Source organism: Megachile rotundata, chromosome 8 (genome assembly GCF_050947335.1).
Source record: "Megachile rotundata isolate GNS110a chromosome 8, iyMegRotu1, whole genome shotgun sequence".
Classification (NCBI taxonomy): Eukaryota; Metazoa; Arthropoda; class Insecta; order Hymenoptera; family Megachilidae; genus Megachile; species Megachile rotundata.
Window position 1 is genome coordinate 5,855,893 of NC_134990.1, and position 19,343 is coordinate 5,875,235.

A 19,343-nucleotide genomic window follows, 5' to 3' on the forward strand; every position below is an offset into this window, starting at 1 on the left:
ATTTATATATTCTATATTACCGACGAGATATAATAAAGTGTGCGAACTGTTTCGAACACAAAATCCGCATCTTCGGACCTACGGAATATATTGCAAATAGCAATTTCATGTTAACAGTAAATACATTAACAACATTCAGTATTGCTGCTTCTAGCAAAAACTACATCAAACCTACTCAGAGAGTATTTCCTTTATATTAAGAAAACGAGTAGTTATACCACGCTTAATACAAGTCGGTAAAATTGAGTCCTCCTCTGAACGCCACATTTGTCTTACGCACCGCCATCTAGCGGAGGACGGTGGGAACTAATTAAACTACAGTTTCAAAAGTGTGTAGTTCACCCTGTTCGCCGGAGAGATGGCGCCACCTGTTCCATTTTCGTAAAAAATTCAATTAATATTGATTTTATTGATTAATATATTATATATTTATTAATATTCATTTTATGGTGTTTGCAATATATTCCGTGGGCCCGAAGATGCGTTATGTGTTCAGAACAATTCGCAACTATACTGTAACTCGTCGATGACACAGGGAATGACATAAGTATGGCAAAAAATTTTCTTTCAAATCGTAAAAACCATTCTCATAGATATTTCCTGTTACAAATAGGAGTTTATTTACAAAATTTGGTTAAGAATGGAGCATGACGTTTTCCGAAGTTTCGGCCGGAATTTAAAAATAAGTACAGTAATCTTTTGTGTGTCGGTATCGTTACGCGCTGTTTTATTGCCTCGTCAGTAAAACTAAAAATTAGTTTAACAGACTGCCATAATACAGGGGTACTGATATTTATTTTCTACTAACATAACTCACCCCAGTTAACAAAAATTACCATCGTTATTAGTAAATTTAAAAATCTTGTGAATATTATAATAAAAATAATAATTTTGAAATAATAGAAATAATTTCGTCTGAATTTTTCGGTTTCAGAAATATTTTTTAGTCGTCCGCTTACTCCTTGACATCCTTTTACACCAGATGCTCCTTCTTTATTAACATTTATCCTTCTCTGTGTATACAATGGCATAAACAAACCCCCAGATAAATTTAATATCTTAAATTTTATAATTCGTGTTCAGCTATCTTCATAAAAATCAATCGTCTCAAATACTTACACTGCTAATTTTCTTCTTTACATTCACTGAAAGTGCATGAAGTGTATTACATGGTTATCGTTGTAATATCTGCACACAGAAAGTAATTTAAAACAATCCAATAATGCTATAATACAGTACTAATTAGCCATTACATATGATATAATCCGATAAGTTTCGATAAGATTGTAAGTAACGAACTTTAAACACGACAGATTTGACATATTTTATGTATTAGATAAATATTATTTAATTCGATAAGAATAATCCAAATAATAACAAACAAGATTGATATTAACATTTACCGTGTGTCAGGTGAATGCAGATTTGCCTCTTTATTTGATACACTGCGTGTACACTATAAATTTATTAAGGTGAAGTGGGGTAAGTGCAGATTGGTTTTTGTAAAGTTGGTGTTTAAACATAAGTAATTTCAGTCTGCTATGTAAATACTAAACGCTGTCGATATCGAACACTTTGCACAATTACTACTATTTAATTATTATTAACTAGGACCTTCATTTTCCTTGTACATTTTCATTTTGATAGGATATCGTTTAAAATGTCAACTAGTCTGCACTTTCCCCAAAAATGGGGTAAGAACGTAACTTGAAGTTAAAATACTTTGTAACTTCATTTCATGTGCAATGGGGCAAGAGCAGAATTGTTAACAAATCTGCTATAAAATGCTTTTTATTGCATTATGCAAGTACTCTATACTGCAAACAAGTACTCTTAGCTGAAATATAAAAGGGGATATAGTAAAACAAAAAAGGAAATAAACATACTAAATGGAGAAATTTCGCTCATATTGTAATAAAAGTAGCCTGTATACGCATTTGCCCGCTTACGAGCTTACCCTACTTCACCTTATTTTTATAAATAGACGTCAGTCATATTTAATTCTTAATAGTTTAGCAGATGATGTTTGATAATGGTGAGAATATTTTTCTACATTATTATTCTTATTTTATATGAAATTTATTGTAATAATAGCTATTACATATTAATAGTTTTACTGTCTTAATGGAGCACTTAAATTTGATAGAGAGAAATACTGAAAAAAAGTTAAACACTTGACAAAAAGTGTTAGGTATCCTTCGAAGATTATTATGTACTCTACAAACATGTAGTACTCATGAAATAATGTGCTTACTTGTACAACAGACGTCACTCTAAAAGTTTTACGTAATAATGAACCTATCGTCATTTACGTACGAATCTGATAAAATACTTGTTAATATTATCTAGTCTATTATTTAGTTTTTTATCTAGTATATTATATATATAATATATATTATCTATTAGGTATCTATGGTTTTGATACAGTATCGGAGTAATTTAACATTTTTGAACATGACTCTTTTCATGGTGAATAGTTTTTTATGATTCTGAGAGAAACAAACTATTTATATATAGAATAGACAAGTCTTTTAATTTTCCACTATTTTTTAGGATGAAGATGGACTCATTGATGTATCGCTCGAAGCAACCATTCTGCTGAAAAGAAGGAACCAAGTGTGCTTTCCGAATTATTTGTGACACAAGCCTCATATTTTCCTTCCTTAGATCTCGCACAATCTAATGAATTTTACAATTACAATGAATTTTCGCAATTATATGTTGCAGAATTTAATTGCAGCCACATGTTACAAAATTTTGATACGGTTACATGACACTAAATTTAATTTTAGATACTTGTTGACAAACTTAATGACTGTTATATAACACAAAATTTAATTTTAGATACATGTTGACAAATTTAATAACAGTTACGTGTTGCAAAATTTAATTATAGTTATATGTTGCAGAATTTAATTACAGTCACACGTTAAAAAATTTAGATACAGTTACACGATGCAAAATTTAATTATAAATACATGTTGTAAAATTTAATTATAGTTATATGTTGCAGAATTCAATTACAGTCACACGTTAAAAAATTTAGATACAGTTACACGATGCAAAATTTAATTATAAATACATGTTGTAAAATTTAATTATAGTTATATGTTGCAGAATTCAATTACAGTCACACGTTAAAAAATTTAGATACAGTTACATAGTACAAAATTGAATTATATAATAGTTACATATTATAAAATTGAAATACCGTTATGTATTAAAAAATTTAAATATAGTCACACGTTATGAAATTTAGATACAGTTACATGATACAAAATTTAATTATAGTTACATGTTGCAAAATTTAATAATGACAGTCACACGTTACAAAATTTAAATACTGTTACGTATTAAAAAATTTAAATATAGTCACATGTTGCAAAATTTAAACGCCGTTACAAGGTAGAAAATTTAATTACAATCAAATGTTACAAAATTTAATTATAGTTACATAATACAAAATTTAATTATAGTTACATAATACAAAATTTAATTATAGTTACATGTTGCAAAATTGAATTACAATCACACGTTAAAAAATGTAAATACAGTTACATGCTACAAAATTAAATTACAATAGAGTTTATCATGATCACTTTGGGACTTGCAATTCTCGACAACAATAAACAAATACTAACAAATTATTGAAAAAAATTGTTACTACTGAATCGAACTCATTGTAAATAATTATGAACTTCGCACAATATCTATTTATCACAAACTCGATACAACACTACATATTATGTACATAACAATTTATATAAACGATTATTTTTGAAAACAAAATTTATTCGTGGAACTTATCAAGCTTCCGCTATTGATATGTTTGCGCCAAAGTACGGTTTGCGGAAAATGATTCCTTTCGTACGAATTTGTTAAGAGTTCTTAATCTCTCTCGTTATCAAAACTGATAATATTAATCTCAATATGATTGTAATAGATGGAATATTCTGAGCAGTTTTATGGAAAGTATTTTGGGACCGATTATGATAACAATAACCGGCTGACAACGTTGTTCATGACTAGAACACTTCCTGTAGTACCGAAAGTTTTTTGCAAATATTCCAGAAATTATGACCGAATAGTGCTAATATGTATAAAGTAAAATTGTTTAAAATATTTATTCCTACAAGATGTTTAAAAATTATGGAAATCGGTGATACTATTCTCTTTTTAATGAATATTCAAAATTCTTCCACGTGCATTTGCTGGTCTATCGTCGATGAGGATGAAGATGGAATACAAAAAGTAGTTTGCATATAAACACCGTGGTATGTTAGTCTTCACATGTGAGGAGAACAACATTCTGGAATTTCCCAAGTTGATTAATGAGCGTAACGGTTTAATGAACTAGGAAAAACCTAATTCGTGTTGACTGTGATCCGCTACTTCTAATACATTTATTTATGAAGTTATTATTTCATAAAAATCTCAGGAATCTTGTGTCAATACCAAGAATTCATGAATTGCGGAAAATTTCTCGACATTCGACATCAAGAAGTTAACAGCTTAGAATTACAAAAAATGACCGACAATATTGAAATAATTTGAACGTTTCACTCTTAACATTTTGGAACTTGGGAATCTAGAAATTTGAACGTTACGACGTTTTTGGTACTTTCCGAATAATTTTAATAAGAAAAAAATTACAAACACCACGACGTACATTTTTACTCAATGTTACAATTACATAATTGATTTTATATATACATATATCACAAAATATTACAATGTTTTATCAAGTGTGCATGATATCACTGCATTTCTTTTGTTCTACAATTATTCAGTTAGATTCTATACAATTATTAAGTTACCTCAGAATCCATATAATTATTAGCTACAGCATTTTACGTTCACACATGCATCATAAATTAATTATTGTATAAAACATTTTCATTCACCCCATTTACATATGTACATTTACTTAACTTAAAACGTTATTAAACCCGTATCATACGCAAAGTTTAAAGTAACAAAATCATGAATTTGCCAGATCCCTTTGAATATTTACTAAGGACATTCCTTTTGTTTCAGGAACTAGGATAATTACGAAGAAAATTCCTATACCACTCATTAAAGAAAACAACCAAAATGTAGGACCAATACCAATAGCTATTACTAAATCATTATAAAATTTAGTTACAAAGAAAGCTAACAACCAGTTCAGAAGGGCGGCACTGCTTACAGCCACACCTTTTACTACTGGTGCAAAAATTTCACCAAGCATCATCCATGGAACAGGTCCGAAACCGAGGCTGAATGCAACAATAAAGACACATACAGATAATAAAGGTAACCATTCAATTGCGCTAACATCATGGCCATCATGTGAGAGAAAGAAATATAAACCGAGAGCAAAAGTTGATAGGCACATGAATATTGCAGATCCTATTAACAACATCTTCCTACCTAAGTGATCTACAGTTAGTGAGCTTATAAGTACAGATACTATTTGTGTTACACCTACAATAATGGTAGATGTACTAGGACTTAGAGCACTACCAGTTTGTTCAAAAATAATGGTGACATAAAAGACAATAGCGTTCATACCACTTAGCTGTTGAAAAAACATGAGGCCCCAAGAAATTATAAAAGCTCTTACGGTAGCTCTAGATTTGAGAACGACGAAAAAAGTCGCTGCCATTTTAGCATGTTGTTCAAGTGCCTCTCGTTGCTCTTGTAATTCATTCTCAACATTATACTGGCTGCCACGTAATTTGATTAAACTTTTCCTTGCAGAGTCTTCGTCGCCTTTTTGTACATAATAAATAGGTGATTCTGGCATAAACACGAATACTCCAAAAAATATGAACGGTGCAATAGCGGATAGAATAGATAATACGCGTATGTCCACAACACTTCCCAGAACATAGGACAATAAAATGCCAATATTTAGAAGTAATACAAAATAAGATCCTAGACTTCCACGAATCTTAGCTTCTGCTATTTCTGCCGTGTACATAGGCGCAACTACGCAAAATGCTCCAACACTAATGCCAGCAATGAATCTACCAAAATAAAACATAAGAACGGAGTTGGCGAAAATGATGAGTAACCAACCGGCAGTAAAGGGTATTATTGTCAAAAGCAACGAAAGTTTCCTTCCTATGAAGTTAGTAAGAATTCCAATAGGAATACATGCAAATGCACCTCCAAGTGTAGACAGTGAACTAATCCATGAAAATTCAATTTCAGAAATTTCTATTCCATATACATTTTGTAGAGCTCTTCCACCGATACCAGTAGAAGCCGTCCAGCTTAATACCATTCCAACTGCTAAACCTCCAAGTGTTGATGACAAACCGGCTACATATTGAGGCAATTTTTTGGCAGGTATATTTTCATTGCCAACGAATGTCTTTTGTGAAATTCCAACGATTTTCTCCTTCATCGTTAGCAAAAATTATTTCAATATCTGAAAATAATTCGGTAGATAATTACTTTTGTCGGGAAAATTATATTACTTATTAATTGAATCTTATTTAAAATTACTTGAGTTTATATTGCACTGATGGTACTTGTATTCTTCAATACGAAGAATTAAGAAATAAATTTTTCGCAAACTGGTTTTAATATCCTTTGTCCATGTGACGTCTGTTTGTTTATTGATTGTTACACAGAATTACATTATTACTGTGGGTATATTTATGAGTATACAAGAATTAATGAATATGTTAATAATGTATTGGCAAGTCAATTTATTGTTTAATAATATTTTGTCACCAAGTTCTTCCACGTGCCGGTTAAATAAAAAACTGAAAGGTACACTGGAAAAATTGAAAGGAACTGTTTCTTTGTCGAAGTCTAATTTATACTTATGGGCATTTGAGGAGGACGTCAACATTGGAAGCATCTGTTTCTTATCAGTGATACCACCGAAATACGATTAATTGAGATTTAAGCGTCGTGGTTGTTTATTTCATACTTATTAATAACAAAAGTGAACGTCTGACTGTTGTCTGTAAGACACTTCTTATCTCATGATTACCTTTGTTTACATATATATATTCTAATATCTACCCTAATTTTAATCCAGTTTCACGGTTGCTGCGTAAATAAATACCCAATAAATTCGAACGAATTATGTAATATTCATAAATAAGCATTTTGATAAAATAATTTCTTATAATGAATAACTGGGATCAGTTTGCAATCGATTGGTGCAGATTAAAGCACATGACATGATAATAGAATTATAAAGATACTATTTTGCATACATTAATACACATTAGAATTATACATATACGGATATGAATGGACGCATCAAATGTAAACAGTGATTTCTTTGCATCAATATTATTTACTTTACAATTTATTATTAACTTATTATTAGGTAAGTTTTGCTAACTGCGAGCAAGTGAATTTACATAACATGTGTTATTAATCACGTATTATACGATTATTGATTATTGGTATTAATCGACGGCAACGATGGCCAGTTAATGTGAGGTATTACCGTCAATATAATAATCGGACCATATTTCAAAAAAGGAATACTTATTACTGAAAAATGTGGAAACTTTCTAAATTTGATAAAGAGAAATACTGAAGAACCATATTTCAAAAAAGGAACACTTATTGCTGAAATATATGGAAACTTTTTAAAATTTGAGCTCGATATTTTATTAGAAGTACGACTAAACTGACATTAAACAATGTGGTATCAAGAAGAGGTGTTTCGCTCATTATGGAGATGAAGTGCCAGCGGTTTGTGGCAATTCAAATGACGCGCCAAGGAAGGATCGCGACTGGTCTAATAGATTCGCGATTTATTGAATTATTGATTCGTAATAAGCAATTCGCTTGGGTCTGGTCAGTTGCTTGTTACGAATCAGGTATACTATTCGGCTTGCCTTTGTTCTCAAACGGCGACGACGGCGACCGCGTAGAAAAATCAGGGGTTAGGTCTAGCGGTAAACTATAAACTATAAAGTGATCGGTCAAGCTGCGATGTTATTCTTTAGGCAAGGATAGAACATAACATGCTTTTTGAGAAAAAATATACTGTTCCATTTGAAAAACGAAACTTCACCATCATATCTTTTACATTAATAACATTAAACAATTTTATTTGCGCCAAGACATAGAGCTCCTTTTATTCTGCAATTTCCATATAAACACTTTTTCGTGTTATCAATAGTTCATGAAATATCGTGCTGTTACACTTAAACGTGGACGCCCTGTATATCCAAATTTATCCTGCCTGTACCGACTCTCGTGTCGAGCTAACTAAAAACTTGCAGCTTGGATGGTTAGAGCCTAACACGGTCAACTTTTAACAGATTTAACTGTAGTAAAGCTAGCTACATATTCGACCTTTGGTTTTTCCAAATTATTTTATGATCTCATTAATCGGCGACGACCTACCATTTTTGGACATGAATTTTCTTTAATAGTTTATTTCAACAAATACAAATAATTTAGTTTTGATCCGAAATAAGCAACTGTAAGACTCGAGGGTAGAAATTCATTATACTCTCTTTTTTAACACGTATTTTCTTGCAAATATAATAAATCAGTAAAAGCAAGAAACTGTAAACTGTAAACGAAGCTCAGGCAAATATTATACCCGTATTGTGTTCCGTCGAACCAAACAGGTACCCTTAGGGTTTATTAGAAATCTTACGAACACGCTGACTTTCTCTACCATTCGTTCCTTTCTTTGTCTCCTTTACTCCATTGTCTACTAGTTTGAACTTCTTCGACTGTTTTATGTCACCTAAACAGGCCTCTTTAGAATATCCGTTGGGCTCAAGATTTTTTCAAGGACCCGTTTAAATCACTTTCCCCTACATTCTAGTTTACTACTCCCTTTCTAAACATCTACTCTAAAAATTAGCCAATGACCTTTGCAGCTCTCTCACCCTTATCCTAAAGATCAGCCAATAGTTTCCTTTCCAAAGTTTACGTTCTTCCTGTGAGCGACGTTTTTCATCAAATTCTATACAGAACTCATTGAGGAAACGTGTATTTACAAGCAAAGGAGTTAAAGTTTTAACTTTATATTTTGTTGAGGATGAACTTGAAGAACAGAATGACAAAACAAGCGGACAGGAATCAAAAAGAAATAGATCAAACGACAGAAAGCGAATATTACAATTTAATAGAACAAAAAAAGAAAGATTTAGACTTACTACAAAGTATTATTAGAAAATACGCAAATGGTAATCGGGCAACCTTAATGCTGGGAGACGCGTTAAGGATATTTTTAGAAAATGAACCGCCACAAATAAAGGACGAAAATAATTGACAAGGTGGATCAGGGATTCTAACAATTCGAAAAAGGTAAGTATCAAACTATTTAAAACAAATATCTTTAAACATTAAACTTAATTATGTGTTTTTTTACATGTTCATCTGACTGGTTCGTGCTTTCCTTTTGAAGAATAGCCATGGACTGAAGATTTCATATTATTTACACATCTAATATATATTGTACCTGTTTTATAGAAATTATATACTCCACGCGTTGCATATTGTATTGATTATTATTCATTTTATATAGTTCATATAATATTATATATTGCATATAGTGTATTAAATAATTTTAAACTTAAATAATTTTTCCTTTAACTTCTTTTATATTTGTGTTAAATAGATTAATTAAAATTATAGATAAAATGTACCTCAAATTATTCATCACTATCAGCCATTAGATTTAAAAAAAAAAAGCATATTGATGTAATATAATTTCGGAGAATATACTTTTGTCCCGACGATTTCTTGAAGTCTCGTGCATTTCGATTCATTTCAAGTTACTACATGATGTTATTGCCTTCAGTTTTGAGTCATTTGTTGCTGCAAGTGCTATGTATAATATACATACAGCTATACATGATTAAATATACTTAATAATATAGAAAATATTGCAGCTTCTATTTCTATATTTCAAGTGTACAAATATTTTTGTCTTCCACTTATACCCTCACGTAAAGTAAGAGATACTATTAATATTATGTTCCCGAATCGATGTATGGGTCGTGGCAGACAAATTTCATGGACAGCTTGTTAGCCCGACATAACACATTACATTTCCTTTTGTAGGAAATATTAAAAAACATCAGTATTAATATTTACTTATTTTATTAACTGTATTACAGTAATTATTTTATAAATATAATATTTTGGATATAAGTTTATTTTGTATGTTATATTAGGGGAACCGAAATGTATTCAAAATTTTTTCGATGACTTCAAAGTTTCTCTATGTAAAATCGAAGGCCTTTTTTTAAGAAGGGAATCGAACAATTGCCTTTACGCTGGAAAAAAGTGTTAGAAAATGATGGAAATTATTTTGTTGATTAACATTTAAGATTTCTTTAATAAATAAATGTTTTTTGCCAGCAAACAAAATTTTGATTACTTTTCGGTCCCCCTAATACAATTTATTTGGTACAACGTTTTTGTTATGCACAGTCAAAATGTTCTTCAATCAAATATTAAATGTTCACAATCAAATACCTATAGTAAGATAGGCACAGTACATTCATAATATGCAAAGTATAAGTCACAGTTCGAATTAATTGCATATACATTTTTCTACACCTCAGAATGATTCGGAAACCACACTTACAATTACTCTTACAAACTTAAAATTTAAAAATATCAATATTCACGACCTATTCAATACTCGCTGGATTTCTGTGAAAGATTTCCCCTTAGTCTCGGGAACTACGAAATATACAAACAAAGTTCCAATAGCACTTATTGCAGAAAGTAACCAATATGTAGGGCCCGTATGAATAGCTTTTTTTACATCGTCGTAACATTTAGTTACAAAAAAGGCAAATAGCCAGCATAACACAACAGCACTACTTGCAGCTACGCTTTTTACCTCTGGGACGAACAGTTCACCCAGCATCACCCACGGGATGGTTCCGATACCGACGTTATGCGCAATGATAAAGGTACATACTGATGCTAAAGGTAACCAATTAATTGCACCAACATCCTTCTCATTTTCTAGAAGATAGAAATATGCTCCAAGAGCAGCAGTTGATAGGCACATGAATATTGCAGACAATATCAACAATATTCTTTTACCTACACAATCTATAATCAACGAGGTTGCAAAGACAGTTACTACTTGCATTAAGGCCACAATAATACTTGAATTACTGGCGTTTAAAGTACTGGCAGTTTGATCGAAAATACTGGCAGCGTAAAAGATAATCGCATTTATACCGCAGAATTGTAGAAAAAACATGAGGCCATTAGAAATTATGAAACCTTTTATAGTTGCCCTTGATTTTATCGAAACGGAAAACGATTTTTTGATCTTAGCATTTTCTTCAAGCATTTTCCGTTGCTTTCGCAATTCGTCCTCTACATTGTATTTATCGCCACGTAATTTAATTAAACTTTTTCTCGCGGAATCTTCGTCACCTTTTTGCAAATAATATATAGACGATTCTGGCATGAACATGAAAGTTCCAAAAAATATAAACGGCACGATAGCAGATATAATAGATAATGTATACATGTTGACAAAACTTCCAATTATATAAGATAATAAAATGCCTACAGTGAAGAATAAGTGAAAATAAGATCCCAAACTTCCACGTATTTTATCCTCAGCTATTTCTGATATGTATATAGGTGTAGTTACACCAAAGGCTGCAACACTAATACCACCAATGAATCTGCCAATAAAAAGCATAAGTACTGAGTTGGCAAAAATGATAAGCAGCCAGCACATAGTAAGGGGTATTATCATTGAAAGCATTGCTTTCTTTCTCCCCAGGATATCACAGAGCATCCCAGTAGGAATGCACATCAGTGCTGCTCCAAGTGTAGTTATTGAACTAATCCATGAAAAGTCAGTTGAAGATATTTCTATATTGTATACAGATGCTAGTGACTTTCCATCAGTACCGGCAGAGGAGGTCCATCCTATTATCATGCCAGACGTTAATGTTCCAAGACATGATAAGAAACTGGCAATATGTTGTGGCAATTTTTTGGCAGGTACATCTTCATTTTTGACATTAGGTACTACTGTATGTTGTGACTTTGCTACACCATTTTCGTGCATCTTTGTTAAAAGTTATTTGTATAAATACCTAAAAATAATTTAGTGAATCATTTTTTTTTAGAAAAGGGAACATTTGTTAATAATTAAATTGGAGCAAAATCGTTTAAATTTATAATAAAATTATCGTTAAAACTGATAATCACATTTTTTAAGATAAATAAATTTTAAGTACTCTTACATTGATATTTTTCTGTTATGTAATATCCGTTTGTACGTCGATTATATTGCGCAAAAGTAGGCAAGTATTTTATTCGCACAATTTTATCACAGCATGCTAAATTTTGCTACTCACCTCGTTAGACGAGTAAACACTTCAGTAAGTACTTGAATGAGACTGTTTCGTTATTGTGGGCCGATTGAATATTGAAATATTTCTCGCTGATGGACACTTGACAAAATCATTACCGTGTGACCATTTGATCCTAATCTGCTACATATACACACTGTCTTTTGATATATATTTTAATTTATTAAGGTATATATAATTTAAATTAACTTAATAAATGTTACGTAATGAAATTACAAATTAGTAAAACAATTGTTACGGATAGTTAAATATATTTTAATGAAGTAATTTCTTGTTGAGGTGGTTGTTATATTAAATCACTGTCATGATCTATGTATGTGTGATATATCAATCTTATGGAAGCAATGAATTATCTTATCTTACATTTTTCGAATTGTTTCCGAACCATACACAAGAACTTATTTAAAATTGAACTGTCAACCTGATTTCTTTTTCTGTCGGTATAACGCGACATTATACTGAAACTACAGTTGGTAAAGTAGCGGTGAAAGAAGCGGTGGAAAGCTTTTTCCAACACCTTGTTCTGAATTCAGGAAGAGAATATTAACTTATAATTTTAGTAACGTTCATGTAAAATTTAAATATAAATATGTACAGATTTGTGGGTCGATACTGTCGTGCTCTGCTTTATTGTCTCGCAAATAAAGCCGGAAATTAAGGTACAATGGTCTTTCATAATGCACAGGTACCATTTTTGTATTTATTCGATTTTTCGTATTCAATTACATTTATTGCAGTTAAAAATTAGTTTTGTTATTAGTAATTTCGGAAATCATATCTTGAATACTAAAATAAATATAATTGTGAACATTAAATATAAAAATAATGTTTTTAAAGAAGAGATAATTTCTTCTGGGTATTTTTAGAAATATTTTTATATTGTGCCCTTATACTTCGACAACATTTTATATCTGATGCTCCTTTTCAGCATTTATTTTTCTTTCTGTATGCAATGTTATAAACAGACTGCAAATATTTTAAATTAAATCTATAGTTTGTATTTAGTTATCTTCTTCAAAATCAAGAACACTTCACAAATACTACCATTTTTCTTTATACTGTCCCTGGCTGTCGAATTGGGACCATTATAAATTTTTCACGTCTTTCGTAAAATTAAAAGGCCTGTTCAAATTGTAATATTTATTAGCTAGTAACATTACTACTGTACATAACATTATTAACACAAGTTAATATCTTGTATTTTCTTTGCTTTGGTCACAGCGCATGTTACGTATACATTGATCATATGTTTTATATTTTCACTATTTTCCCAAATATCTGTAATTCTTTTGTAAGCTAGTCTTTCGAACAAGCTCCATTTTCTATGGCGTTCACCAAATTTCGCCTGACGCGCCATCGATACTCGAGACAAAGGTAAACGCTCGCACGACCCTCAATCGCTCATTACCCACAGAATTTATTATCACGATAGTAACAAATTGCTATGTATATATCGTTAACATCGTATTTAGTAATAATTTGCGTGACCTAAGACAATTTTCCATATATTATAAAGTTATAGCTATAAAAGTGAAATTTTCGTACTTGGTCCTAATTCCAAGGCCACGGACCGTATTTATTGAAAATACATGAAGTATATTACTGCACATGGTTATCCCTATAATATTTGCCCACAGAAAATCGATTTAACGGATCTAATAATACTATAACACAGTAATAATTAGCTATTGTATATTATGCAATCTATTAAGTTTCCATAAAATTGTATGTAACAAAATTTAGCACGATGCATTTACTCATTTCACGTGTTAGATAAATGCTATTTAATTTGGTAAGAAATATCCAAATAGCAGAAAAAAGAAGTGAAGTTGACATTTACTGTGTTTTAGAAGGAATGTAGCAATGCTTCTTCATTTGATAATCTGCATATACAAGATAAAATAATTATTACAAATCAACGGCAGCCATTTTTAACTCTTCAGATTTGCGCCGAGGATATCTGATAAAGGTGAGAATACATCCCTACATTATTACTCTTATTTTGCAATAATTCAGTTGCCTCAGATTTTATAAAATTATCAGTTGCTGCATATTAAATTGGCTAATATAATTACGAGTAATCTAATCATAATTATAATTAACCTAATCTTTTGTATTCAGCGATTTTATTTTAGTATCTGGAATGTCCCCACACGGCAAATATTGGAATATCAAATCTTAAAATATTTAGATGTTATGTAAAAGAATTGGTATAAAATGCCTCTACAAAAGAAATAAGAGACATGAAAAGGGCATAATAAATCATACAATATGATAAACGTGTACATTTATTATAACAACAATATGTTGTATCACTATCATATAACAGCCATAAATTTCATTGAGAAAAAAAACATTTTAGCGCGAAAGAAACTAAACGACGATCGCAATTTACAAAACTTAAAACTATACCAGCATACATGATTGAATAATTTTAACATTATTGACATGATAAAAATATTTTCAGACTTTCCGTTATTAAAACGCCATTAATAGCTAACTTTATCTGTACAACCTATATAAGTACTCTGGAAATTAATTTTAAATAATCGTAGCAATAAAAGATTTCAACGTACACGAAAAACAAGTAAATAAGAAGATACATTTTTACATTTGTCTATTAGATGAAACGATATGCGGTTTCATTAACTTTTTACTGGCAATTAACGCAATGACGTATTATTTTATAGTCTAACCCTTTTACGGATATAACAAACTAATCATTACATAAAGTTTTATCTACGTCTGCACGTTTTACATACATACATAACTTAAACGTAACTTAACTTACTTACATAACATAAAATGATATTAATAGGTAAAGTGCAAATTACCAATAATCACGAGTTTTCCAGATCCTTTTGAATATCTACCAAAGATTTGCCTTTTGTTTCAGGAACTAGGAAATATACGAAGAAACCTCCCATACCGCTTATTATAGAAAACAACAAAAATGTAGGACAATTACCAATAGCTATTACTAAATCATTATAAAATTTAGTTACAAAGAAAACTAACAACCAGTTTAGAAGAGCAGCACTACTTGCAGCCACACCTTTTACTTTTAGTGCAAAAATTTCACCAAGCATCATCCATGGAAGAGGTCCGAAACCGATGTTGAATAAAGCAATAAAAGTACATACAGACAATAAAGGTAACCATTTAATTGAGCTAACATCATAGCCACCTTGCAAGAGGTAGAAATATAACCCAAGAGCAAAACTTGAAAGATACATGAATATTGCAGATCCTATTAACAATATCCTTCTACCTAAATGATCTACAGTCAATGAGCTTATAAGGATAGCTACTATTTGTATTGCACCTACAATAATGGTAGATGTACTAGGACTTAGAGCACTACCAGTTTGTTCAAAAATAATGGTGATATAAAAGACAATAGCGTTCATACCACTTAGCTGTTGAAAAAACATGAGGCCCCAAGAAATTATAAAAGCTCTTACGGTAGCTCTAGATTTGAGAACGACGAAAAAAGTCGCTGCCATTTTAGCATGTTGTTCAAGTGCCTCTCGTTGCTCTTGTAATTCATTCTCAACATTATACTGGCTGCCACGTAATTTGATTAAACTTTTCCTTGCAGAGTCTTCGTCGCCTTTTTGTATATAATAAACAGGTGATTCTGGCATAAACACGAATACTCCAAAAAATATGAACGGTGCAATAGCGGATACAATAGATAATACGCGTATGTGCACAACACTTCCCAGAACATAGGACAATAAAATGCCAACATTTAGAAGTAATACAAAATAAGATCCTAGACTTCCACGAATCTTAGCTTCTGCTATCTCTGCCGTGTACATAGGAGCAACTACGCAAAATGCTCCAACACTAATGCCAGCAATGAATCTACCAAAATAAAGCATAAGAACGGAGTTAGCGAAAATAATAAGCAACCAACCGGCAGTAAAGGGTATTATTGTCGAAAGCATCAAAAGTTTTCTTCCTATGAAATTAGTAAGAATTCCAGTAGGAATACATGCCGCTCCTGCTCCGAGTGCAGATAGTGAACCGATCAATGAAAATTCAGTGTCAGAAATTTGTATTTCATAGACATCTTGTAATAATTTTCCACCAGTGCCAGCAGATGACGTCCAGCTTAGTACCGTACCGACTGCTAAAGCTCCGAGTGTTGCTGACAAACTGGCAATGTGTTGAGGCAATTTTTTGGCATCTTCGTTTTCATGAATTAATACGCGTTGTGATATTGTATAAATTTTCCCGGACATCGTTAGTAATCGAAATTACTTTAGAAGTTCCTGAAAATAATTCGATAACTTAGTATAGAAAATAATTTAATAACTTAGTTGGGAAATTCTATATTATTGTATTAATATAGAATTATTATTTATTTATTATTTATTAACTAAATTTTATTTAAAATTACTTTAGTTTATTCTGCACTGCAAAGACAGATGGCACTTGCCATCTTTAACACGAAAAATGAAGAAATTTATGAATTTTTAGTAAACACCTTTTATTATCTTTTGTTTGTGTGAAATTTATTTTTTGATCTACTTTGTTACATAAAATTGTATTATTATTGTAGATATATGTTTAAATGTAAACAAATATCTTATTTATAAGGTACTGTTAAGTCAACTTATTATTTAACAATATTTTATCATCTAATTTTATTACGTACCTCATAGAGTAATTGAAGAACTGAAGGTTTCACTTGAAATATTGTAAGAAACTGTTTCTTTACCGGAGTCTGATTTGTACTTATGGGTATTTGATGAGGACCTCTATCTTGGAAGCCCTAGTTTCTTATCGGCAATATCACGGAAACACGATTAATGTCGACTTATTGGAAGTAATTGTCTATTTCTGATATAGTAATCACATAGTAGAATGAACATTGTGCAATCCGTATCATTTTGCAATCTGAATGGAAGTTCATGATATGATAGTGAACTAAGAACATATTATATTGCATACATGTGTACATAAAATTATATTTACATAGTATTCCTATATATCTTTTTATTGTATCCTTTCTTTATAGTGTTTTTATAGTAATTTTGATGCGCATTACGACACATGAATTTTCGATAATTATTCTATGGTGTCTCTTGATATTTAGGTGAACATTTTACAAAATCATCACCCTGAGGCCATTTGGCCCCAATCTGCTACATCTGTATACTATCATAAGAAATTCAGTTCTTACTTTTTAAAGTATACATAAAAATTTAAATTAACTTAATTGTTGCGTAATGAAATTGCAAATGAACGATTAATAAACAATTGCTACGTATAATTAAATATATTCTAATAAAGTAATTTAATGTTAAGGTCATGATTATCTTGAGTCAATGTGATATGGCTGCAAGGTTTGAAGTACTATCTTATTGAAGTAATAAAGCACTATCTTATCTCATATTTTATATATTATAATCGAAAAATATAAAATATCTTATTTAAAATTAAACTATCAACATTACTCTAGTTGTAACTAGTAACTATCAACCTGTCTTCCTTTTCTGCCGGTAGATGGTAAATAACGCGTTTCCGCCATTTTGTTAAAACTACAGTTGGTAAAAATAAAGACAAAGGAAAATGGAATCCACTTCTCCCACCTTGATTTGAATTCATAAAAAAAATTTTAAACTTATTTGATTTTAGGGTTTTTCTTTGGAAAACCGTCATGCTCTAAATCGTGTTAAATTTTGCAAATAAGCTTTTTGTTTAGAAAGAAAACATCTGTGAGAATATTTTTGGCGATTCGAAAAAAAATTGTTTACCAATTTCATATCATTCCTTACTTTACCGACGGTATTTTGAAAATAGTGGCTGTAACCATGAACGGGTTAATGACTACGGTAGTCGACGCCCTCAATGATAAACAACAATAACAACAACCATCGAAAACTGCCACTTCTTTCGTTAATTCGATACTGAGGTTGGTACAGGCAGAACAAAAGCCTGGATGTATTTTTCCTATATTTAATACTACATTTTTTTTATTGAACTGTGCCTTTTTAATTGGGAAATCTCACTTTCAACCATAACCTCGATATAGTTGATAAAATAGCGTCGAGGTTATGATTGAAAATGGGATTATTTGATTTAAGAAAACACAGTTTAATAACAAAAAATTTACTATTAAATATAAAGAAATATATATAAGTTGTCCACGCCTAAGTGTGAGAGCGCGATATTTCATGAACTATTGATAACACGAAAAAGTGTTTATGTAGAAATTGCAGGATAAAAAGGGCTATGTTTTAGCGTAAACAAAATTTTTTTGATGTTATTAACATAAAAGATATGATGGTCAAGTTTCGTTTTTTAAATGGAACTATATATTTTTTTTATATGTATTTACCCGATTTTTATTAGTTTTCGAGATATAACGCTTAGAAATTTACTGATTTTCAGCAGAGACGTCTTGATTTGAATAGTAAGTCATAAAAATGGTCTTATTATTGCGGTATATAAAATTCGTGTAGTTTTATTGAATACTAATTTTAATGTCAATGCATATTATATTTACACAGAAATGCTATTTGAGTAGGTTTGATGCTTTTTTGGTGGTACAATACTAAATACTATTAACGTATATACTATCAACATGAAAATGCTGTTTGTAATATTATTAATTACAATTACACAAAAATTAATTACATTAAAATATATTGTGATAATTAACAATCATTTTGCAACATATCTGCAAGAAAAAGTTGAAAAAAGAAATAAATTTTAATAATTATAAACAATAAGTTAGTTAATAAACAATTATAAAGTTAAAAATTATTTAAAAATTATTCAATTATTGCGCCAATCAAGCTCGAATCGAGGTAGCACGCTATTGGTCCATTAGATGATAGCTGATTGGTTCCTGAAGCACCAATTATTGTTACCGGTTTGTACTTGCAAGAGGTCACGTGTAATCAGTCTTACCAAAGCTGTCAAGGAGGTCGGATCAACCCTATCATCACTTACCGGTAGGAGTCAAGTTTTCAATTAACGGAT

At 30.7% G+C, this 19,343-nt stretch overlaps 1 long non-coding RNA gene and 3 pseudogenes across 2 annotated transcripts; 1 reads left to right on the top strand and 3 right to left on the bottom strand.

The window, feature by feature from the left end:
* Positions 1-3,514: 3,514 nt before the first annotated feature.
* Positions 3,515-9,867, top strand: LOC143264973 (uncharacterized). The gene is made up of 4 exons (XR_013038997.1): positions 3,515-5,295; positions 5,743-6,115; positions 6,199-9,288; positions 9,389-9,867. It is a non-coding gene; the product is annotated as an uncharacterized LOC143264973 (long non-coding RNA).
* Positions 4,982-6,602, bottom strand: LOC100882518 (facilitated trehalose transporter Tret1 pseudogene; annotated as a pseudogene). Its single transcript, XR_013038996.1, has 2 exons — positions 6,496-6,602; positions 4,982-6,418 (listed from the first exon to the last, which is right to left on the bottom strand). The product of XR_013038996.1 is annotated as a facilitated trehalose transporter Tret1 pseudogene (transcript).
* Positions 9,868-10,517: 650 nt separating the features above from the next.
* On the bottom strand, positions 10,518-12,037 carry LOC100882407 (facilitated trehalose transporter Tret1 pseudogene; annotated as a pseudogene).
* A 3,009-nt stretch (positions 12,038-15,046) lies between these two features.
* LOC100882297 (facilitated trehalose transporter Tret1 pseudogene) lies at positions 15,047-16,607 on the bottom strand (annotated as a pseudogene).
* Between the last annotated feature and the right edge of the window lie 2,736 nt (positions 16,608-19,343).